The 7,844-nt window shown below is 31.0% G+C and overlaps 1 long non-coding RNA gene across 1 annotated transcript; it reads left to right on the top strand.

The window, feature by feature from the left end:
- Positions 1–1,474: 1,474 nt before the first annotated feature.
- On the top strand, positions 1,475–3,185 carry LOC132741835 (uncharacterized). Its single transcript, XR_009627348.1, has 3 exons — positions 1,475–1,895; positions 2,146–2,312; positions 2,521–3,185. It is a non-coding gene; the product is annotated as an uncharacterized LOC132741835 (long non-coding RNA).
- Positions 3,186–7,844: the final 4,659 nt, after the last annotated feature.

Genomic DNA, 7,844 nt, shown 5'->3' with positions numbered 1-7,844 from the left:
AAAGTGTAAAGATGAACTTTTTTTTATTTGGAGAACAGTCAATTTAACAAAAATGTTTTTCCTTAATGTCTTTCTGAAAATTTCCTGATTTTTACTTTGATTACTTAATATCAGTTCTTTAAATTTTCTTTGTAAATTTTTCAATTGAATGTAAGATCTTTTAATTGTAGTATGTGTGCCAAATGACTGTTAGATATCTAATCTGATATGAAGATGTGGATGCCCCTTTGATGAAAAGATTTATTTCACTTTATTCCTACAAACTGTTCTTTTACAAATACCTTTTAATAAATAACAATAATAACTTATTTTCGATATTTACCATTTTGTCAAATTTCATGCCGATAGTGCGACAAAAGTTGTCTATTAATTATATAGAAATAGAGACGTATATTGTAATTACAATTCTATCTCACTTTGTCTATGCTATATGAAAACAATTGATTATTCTAAGTATTTGCAGTTATATTTTTCATGTAACATATATAAAGTTTACTTTTACTTTTGTTATTATTATAATTTCATATTCTGTTGTATCCAATGATTAACATTTTTTATTACTTATTTTTTGTTAAAGTACTAAAATGCAGAAAAATGTAAATATTCAGTTAGCCAGATAGCTAATACATTTATTGCGTCTGACAAATTAATCTTAATTTATGTCACGTGTATGACAACTTAGTGGTTATCATTAATTTCACCTACGATATTTTTTTTTATCTGATTATATGTTTGACTTAAAGAAAAGAATTAACAGGTTTTTGACATCTATCATCATCGGTCTTTTTACATGTTTTTGCTGTTTATATTTTTTGTCTTTGTTATTATAATTGATGATTTTTTTTTTAATTTGAAAATGTAACATTCGTGTTTACTGAATTTCATTTCAGGTTATTTATTTTATTAAGCGTACATTTCTAAACATTCATTGCGATTTAATTGTTTCGTTTAAGTTAACTGATCTTTTCGTTATATTCAATTCCATTCTTTGAGTTATTTTTTTCCATCTTAATGTTGACAATATTTTTTTTGCTACAAAGTGCGGTAATAATGTTTTGTCAACAAGTTTTTGGAGATTTTGTAGTTAATATGTGAAATTATGGTTAATACATATATGTTGAATGACTTTTTGGCTAAATACTTTTTACATATGCAACTCAATTATTACTTACTGAAGGAGAACCTTAAACTATTAGTGTTTCGATTATCTTATAAATAGAATAAATTGGATATCTGTATTTTGAGTAACACAAATTTGATATCTGTATCTTGAAGATAACAAATTTGACGTATGTTTTTTGAAATATACTTCTTTATTAATTGATATACGAGTCAGATTTGCTTAGACTCATGAAAGGTCAATATGCTTAATTAATTCAAAAATCTTGGTTGAAGGAAGAAGTATAAATATGGTGGAACATTAATGTTCCATACAAATTGTATTTGATGGAGTCAATTAAACTAAGTTTAAGGCCTAAATTAAAAATAGCTTGGTTTGCTGTCTCCCGACCGACCCTAAAAAAACGCTGCGCTCCGAAAAATTTTATTTGCTCTCGCCGACCATTTTTTTTTTTTTGGTGCCGCATATTTTTACCGATATCCGTTCAATAACGGCGTGTAATATTCTGGTTCCCGCGTATTATTCGTCACGTGTATCGACTATCAAGTACCGCCGGGTAAAAGTCGATTGTGTACACATCCGTTACAATTTTGCAAAACGAAAGTTAGAAGATCTTCAAGAAGACGAGTATTTTATCATCTCGTCAACATTTATTATTACGTTTATTCAACTTTGTTGAAATATAACCTCCACGAGAATGAATTTGTCTGGGCATGGGTCGATCTGTTGAATGACGTCGAGGATTTTTACCCGAAAAAAATCGGACGTTCTTACGGTATGCTTAAACAGTTAAATACTGGTTTGGGTTAAAAACTTACTGAGTGCTCATGTAATCGACTTAAAATAAAGTTTTTGTAAATAAATAAAGTTTCTTGTATGTACTCACTCATTTATAAGTACCAGTATTTATTTAATAATCATTTTCTTCAACCAGCAAATGCACTAATCTTATTGTTTTCAGTACCACCTGTCTTAGTATTTGAACTATTTCAGCACTCATTTATCACATTTTCTCATTATTGCAGGGCTTTAAGAATAGTCTTCTAGTGGCTCAAAATGCAAGGCACTGAATGCGGATAAACCAAAGTGTATTTACTCCAAGAATAAATTGACAGGGAAACATGATCTCTAAAAGTAAAACACAACCTTGAGAAATTTGATTACAACTGTGTTTCAGTCATTACAGTTGATGGTTAGTATTGGTATTGCACATTGTTGTGCTTATTTTCTTGAAATAGTGATGTCAAAATGTTTTTACATAATCAACTGAAAGTAGAAACCTGATTTTATTCTTTCTTACATATTTCCCATGGTGTTTGTATAATTAAAAAAGTTAAAATAATTGCATTTTTGGCAAAATCTGTATTGTATAAAGTCTAGCCTTCTGTCTGTTTTCATAGGAGATGCTCTGCAAGGGAGAGTGTTTGTATGACTGCAGATGTCATGCCAATCTCACGTGGAGTTCCCTTACTGTGCCTCCATACGACCAGATATTTGTGCCCATTGTGATGAGCCAGAAGCACAGAGAAATCCAGAACTGTTAACAAAGTTTAGGATTGTACTTCCAGTTTATGAGCAATGCATCAATGTCCACAAGAAAGACATTCCCCATAGTTGTCCTATAAAAAATGAATACTGTGAACCTAAATTTTGTTGGTATACTGTGGCTTAACTGTTAACTTGTCTGAAGTTGCTTAGTGTTTGAAGTTGTTTTTCTGGTTGTGTTACTAACTATTCATTAAGTGAAGATAAAATGTAAGCAGACTTTAAACTGTTGATGTATAATGATGCCTTTTGTTGTTCAGTAGTTATTTTGCATAATATATTTGAGTATATTTGTGTGTTTTAGTCATCCTCACACATGTTGGGTGAATGTTTGAAATTTTGCTTTTGTTACATGTATTTTTATTAAAAAGAACTATACTTCTTGTATTGACTAATTGAAAGATATACAAACTGAAATAAAAAGTAAGATATATCAATTTTAAAAATTTTTATTCGCATTTTTATTAAACCGTTTTTTCCAACAAACAGAATCAAACCAAAAACATGTATGTATTTCCAAAAAAAAAAAAAAAAAAAAAAAATGGCCTAAGGAACTATAAAATTGACAGCTTAGCTCAGTTATATACCTTAAAAGACACAAGAATGCAAAATTTAAACAAAGTTCACCTATGGTTTAAGAGTTCTGGAGATATTTCTTAAGTAAAAATTTGCTATTAGAAGGGCTGTTTTTCAGAAATGAGAAACTCTAAATATTCTATTTTATAATTATTATAAAAAAATGTTTTTAACATTTTTAAGAAACAAAACATTCAGCTAGCAAATGACCCAGCAAAACTATTTTTTGAAATATGTATATAAATCTTACCCTACCCCTTCCATTTTAAGTAGTTGTTTGATCATTTTTCTATTTGGAGTGCCTTATTCAAAATATCCCTAAAATTTACTCAAAATAGAGGCTGTTTTCAAAGTTTGCAAAAACATTTCTTGAAAGTATATTGGTTGCGTTTGTCAAATATAAAATACTTTTACCGTCAAGTTTTTATTTTATAAACTTTGAAAATATCATAAACCGTATTTGATAATAAATTTGGCTCAATTTAGCCAATAAATACCAATAATAATTTCATAATTAAAATGAAACACTTTTTGAAGTTTATTAACAAGAGGACCATGATGGCCCGAGTCGCTCACCAGCAACAACTGCTTTTCAGTGTTGGAAATTATTTTTCAAAAGAACTTGCTGAAAGGCAAGAAGTTCAGCTCTTTCGGCAAGTTCTGCTCAACTTAAACTTGCCCCTCTAGTAATAAACTTTCACAACAATGATTGTTTTAGCTTTTTTCTTCATAATAAACAATAGAGCCACTAAGATGGCCCGAGATCACTCATCTAATTCATCATTTCATTATTCACTATATAAATTAAAATATTTAGCCCTAATATTTTGGAAAGGCTTTGTTTAAATATGTATGTTGCAAGTGTGTTCCTATGAGACTATGTAGAATAAATGCAGAATATATGACCACTAGGGCAGTGTTAATTTTGACTGGACAATTCTTTTTTATAACTTTTTTGAATGAAAACACAAAATGTCACATGCAAAACATGTAAGATGTAGATGTTTGAAGTTGACAGTTTGTGACAACACATTTTTGATACATTCTGTATGGAAACATAACTGTTTGTTTGTTTGTTTCATTGTACGCCTTTTCCCGACAGTATTCCTGTCATATAGGCGGGTAGTTTCCTAACCATCGTTCCAGGAGAGTTACACCAGTACTAGACTACCTTCCTCTGTGCTAAACTACCAAAGTAACTCCCGGGGATCGAACCCACGCCAGAGAGGTAAATGGATTAGGAGTCATCGACTCTAACCCCTCGACCACGGAGGCGGTTAAACATAACTGTACCTGAAAAAATGACAATAGGTCAAACATTGTAAAAAATATGAAAAGTAGGCCAGTTGATATCAAAATTAAATTCAGCACAAGAAATTTCACCCCTTGTCCAAATTTCAAGTCTGTATGTCAAAAAACACAAAAATGAAGGTCAAATTATACAAAAAAATCACAGTTGTTTAGTTGATATCAACATTCATTTCGGCATCAGAATTTACAAACCTGATCCAAATTTAAAATCTGAATGTCAAAAAACAAGAAAGTATGTCAAATGGTGTCAATTATACCTAAAAAAAGGTCAGCTGGTATCAAAATTCAATTCAACATCTAAAATTAAACAAATTACACCCCTGATCTAAATTTCAAGTCTGTACATAAAAGACAAGAAAAGTAGGTAAAGCGATATCAAATATATCAAAAGTAGGCCAATTCATATCAAAATTCAATTCAGGATCAGAAATTAAACCCGTTGTCAAAATTTCTAGCAGGACCATCAAAAAACGACAAACTAGGTCAAACCATATCAAATAATAATATCAAAAGTAGTCAGTTGATATCTTAATTCAAATCGCATCAGAAATGATATTCCGGGTCCAATTTTCAAGTCTCTGTACACCATTCCAAATTTCAAGTCTATGTACATCAAAAACAAAATAATATGTGCAATGGTTTAAAAAATATCAAAAACAGCTCAACCGATGCAAAAATTCAATTATGCACATGAAACTAAGGTTAAACTGTATGTCCCAAAATTGATTATAATGTGCTTTCTAAAAATTCAAATCCAATTCAACAAAAAAAAAAAAAAAAAAAAAAAAAATACAATTTTTAACAAAATTCAACTAGAATTATCACTTAATGTGATTAATACCCCACAAAACTGCTTCAAAAAAAGAGGAAGTTACTAGTTACAGATACCTTGCAAAAGAACTGAAATTACGGTTGTGGACAATTAAAAATAGTTGTGGTTCTTGTATGATGCAATTCCGTTCAATGTGGTTGACAATTGATGAAGTGTTAATGAATAACTCTGTAATAAGTCCAAAAAGAGTTACGATTCTTGAGCACTGCACTTCCTCTTTTTGTGCTTGACCATTTGAATTCCAACTACTAGTTTTCAAGTTTTGCCATGGACAAAAAAAGTAACAAAGAGCATTAACTGTAAAAAGTCCAAATAGAGTTATGGTCTTGTGCACTGCACTTCATCCACTGCCCTTGGCAATTGTTTAAAGTTTATTTGAATTCCAACCATTAATTTTCAGTTATGCACTAGACAATTAAAAGTAACAAAGGGCAAAAACTCTTAAATGAGTCAAGAATAGCTATGGTTTCTGTGCACTGGACTGTCTCTTATAATACTTGACCATTGTATGAAATCGTATTGAATTCCGACACGTAGTTTTCAAGTTATGCAATGGAAAAGTAACAAATGGCAATAACTCTATTATCACTCTGCACAGAGTTCTGGTTCTTGTGCACTGCACTTTCTCTTATTGTGATTGACCTTTTTATGAAGTTGTTCTGAATTCCAAACAGTACTTTACAAGTTATGCTGCGGACAAGGAAAAGTATCAAAGGGCAATAACTCTGAAATTAGTGAAGATGGAGTTATGGTTCTTGTGCATGTACTTCCTCTCAATGAACTTGACCATTGTATAAAGTTGTATTGAATTCCAACCATTAGTCTTCAAGTTATGCTCTGGACAAGAAAATGCAACGGACGGCCGGACCGACCGACCAACCGACCACCGAGTGATTCCTATACACGCCCCCAAACTTCGTTTCGGGGGTATTTAAAAGAATGAGCATACAAATTCATCTTTGTTTGTAAGGCCCTTCGGCCTACTTTTTTCCTGATTAATGACCTACAACTGACCGTACAATGATGCAATATGATGTCTGAATTCTAGAGCTGAAAGATATTACACATCATAAACAGGTCATGACATTAAGACTTTCTCAATGCCATTGAATCTCTTGTGCATAACATAATTAAATACACATTCCAACATGAATTGTTTCCCTTTTATTATGAAAAGATATCTAGATATCCTATGCCAATCTTTGAGTCATAGAAATCTATTGAAATTTAAAAGATATAAAAGAATTGATAAACTATGTATGGGAAGCTGCATATCCTATTATAGGCCAAGTAAAATTGGTCTTTTCTATAAAAAAAATAATGACACTAACATTATCTCCTTTGTGTGAAGTCAAAACACGTTAATTTTATATTTAAAAAGAGATTGTGTATCCATTGTCAATATTTTCTAATATAAAATTTGAGCATAGAATATCTTTAAAATATAATTTGCAGAAATGTAATGACCTAGGGCATTTAAGCTTTAGCTTTAACAGGGCCAATCAAATAATTATGAGTAAACTTGATAAAAGACTTCCTAAGAGTGCTACAAAGTTTGGTGATCATCCGTCAAATATTTCAGTAGGAGATGATGTTCAAAGTGTTTCTATATTTAGCCTTTCCGGCCCCTTAAAGGGGCCAATCAAATTAATATGAACAAACTTGATAAAAGACAACCTAAGAATGCTACAAACAAAATTTGGTGATCATCCATCCATTATTTCTGTAGAAGGAGACCTTTAAAAGTATTTTTATTTTTAGCTTTAGCTGTCCCTAAAAGGGGCCAATCAAATGAATATGAGCAAACTTGATTTAATACTACCTAAGAATGCTTAAGACAAAGTTTGGTGATTTCAGTAGGAAATGATGTTTAAAGCCTTATCTATTTTTAGCTTTGGATGCCCCTAAAAGGGGCCAATCAAATTAATATGAGCAAGCTTGATAAAAGACTTCCCAGGAATGCTACAGACGAAGTTTGGTGATCATCCATCCATTAGTTCTGTAAAAGAAGACGTTAAAATGTTTTTCTATTTTTAGCTATAGCGGCCTGTAAAAGCGGCTATCAAATTTATATGAACAAACTTGATAAAAGACTACCTAAGAATTTAACAAAGTTAAATGATCTTCCATCTTTGCGTTCTGTAGTACAAGATGTTTAAAGGTGTTTTTCTATTTATAGCTCTGTTGACCCCTAAAAGGGGCAAATTGAAATGACATGAGCAAATTTAAGTCTGACTGTCACAAGGATGCTACAAACCAATTGGTAGGTAAATCTGCCCAGCAGTTTCAGAGAAGACGGAGTATCCCCCTTAGATACTAATTGATACATTTCCTTGTATACCCACAAGACTTCGAATCCAATATAATTTAACAGATTTTGTTTTAAGTATATCATGAAATTGTAAAAGAAGTTTCCTTGTCGTGATATTGTCAGAATTTTTTTTTATTTTCAACGGATAT

Source organism: Ruditapes philippinarum, unplaced genomic scaffold, assembly GCF_026571515.1.
Source record: "Ruditapes philippinarum isolate M1 unplaced genomic scaffold, ASM2657151v2 ctg8015_1_1_1_1, whole genome shotgun sequence".
Classification (NCBI taxonomy): domain Eukaryota; kingdom Metazoa; phylum Mollusca; class Bivalvia; order Venerida; family Veneridae; genus Ruditapes; species Ruditapes philippinarum.
The sequence above is the reverse complement of the archived record's forward strand: the minus strand, read 5'-3'. Positions and strand labels throughout refer to the sequence as shown.